The sequence below is a fragment of the Camelus bactrianus genome, chromosome 2 (assembly GCF_048773025.1).
Source record: "Camelus bactrianus isolate YW-2024 breed Bactrian camel chromosome 2, ASM4877302v1, whole genome shotgun sequence".
Taxonomy (NCBI): Eukaryota; Metazoa; Chordata; class Mammalia; order Artiodactyla; family Camelidae; genus Camelus; species Camelus bactrianus.
The window spans coordinates 57865758-57867520 of record NC_133540.1 but is presented as its reverse complement, the minus strand read 5'-3'; positions in this window follow the sequence as shown (position 1 = coordinate 57867520).

Genomic DNA, 1763 nt, shown 5'->3' with positions numbered 1-1763 from the left:
CTTAGAACAATATCTGGCACACATTCTGAACTCAACTTATGTTTGATATTATAATTATTCCCTTCTTTTTAACCTACAAACAAACATTATGCCTAAGACATAGGTTTCTAATAATAATTTGAATGAATAAATGATTGTAGTGTTCACTTAAAAAGTCCACAGGTAACTCTGAAAATAAGTTGTCATTGTCATATTTATAAAAATGGTAAAATCTTTATTAAAGTCCTTGGAAAACAGTATGGAGATTCCTCAAAAGACTAAAAATAGACTTAACATATGATCCAGCAATCCCACTCTTGGGCATATATCCAGAGGGATCCTTAATTTAAAAAGACACCTGCACTCTACTGTTAATAGCAGCACTATTTATAATAGCCAAGACATGGAAACAACCTAAATGTCCATCAAAAGATGAATGGATAAAAAAGTTGTGGTATATTTATACAATGGAATACGACTCAGCCATAAAAAATAATAAAATAATGCCATTTGCAGCAACATGGATGCCCATGGAGAATGTCATTCTAAGTGAAGTAAGACAGAAAGAGAAAGAAAAATACCATATGATACCACTCATATATGGAATCTAAAAAAAAAAGATAAATGAACTTATATATAAAACAAACAGATTCACAGACATAGAGTACAGTCTTTTGGTTGCCAGGGGACAGAGAGGTGGGAAGGGATAAACTGGGAGTTTGAGACTTGCAGATACTGACTGTTATATATAAAATAGATAAACAAGTTTATACTGTATAGCACAGGGAACTATATTTGATATTATAGTAGCTTACGGTGAAAAGAATATGAAGATAAATATATGTATATTCATGCATGACTGAAGCATTGTGCTGTAAACCAGAAATTGACACAACATTGTAAACTTACTATACTTCAGTAAAAAAATGTTTATTAAAATCTAAAATTACTAAATGTGTGCAAAACAGTTTCTTTTTGTGAAAAACAGGTGGCCATATTAAATAAGGATAAATCAATTCTGTTTAAACTCATAAATTCTTTGATTTGGGCAGCAAACAAGAAAACAAAGTGGAATAGAAAATAAAATTTATTTAGTCTTCCAGAAAGTTTAAAGATGCACACCAAAACCATAAAAAACCAACAAACAAAAATAATTGAGTTATGAATGTCCTTGTCATTCAGGTTAATATTTGTTCATGGAGACAAATAGTTTCCTTAAATGTATTTATTAGCTTAATGCACTTCCTCCCCCTCCAAATCTTCAGTATTTTTCTAACACATTCCAAGACATTTATGAAGTTTCTATGGAAAAATAAACAGATCAGTTATAGGCAAAAATATCTTAAAACATATGGGTAACATCTTGTTAGATTGTATTATACAACAAAAATAATATAGCCAAAGCATATAAAATCACTAATATTCATAAATCAGCATTTCCATGTACCAGGAAAACATGGATTATTAAATAAATGATCCTAGATTACTTGGTTAATTACATAGAAAAGTAACATTGCCTCATACCATATCCTAAAATAAATTGTAGGTAGGTAAAGAAATGAAATGTAGAGGAAGAAATAAGAGAACTAGAAGAAAAATAGAGTTGACTATAATATGATATTAGGGTGAAGAAGATCTTTCTAGGCATGGTGAAAAGAAAACAATTTGTTAAACTGATTAAAATATAGAAATTAAAAACACCTGTCATGATAACATACCCAGTGGTCAAGAACACTCACTGACTTTGAAAAAACCACATCGGATTTACAAAAACAGCTCTGCCA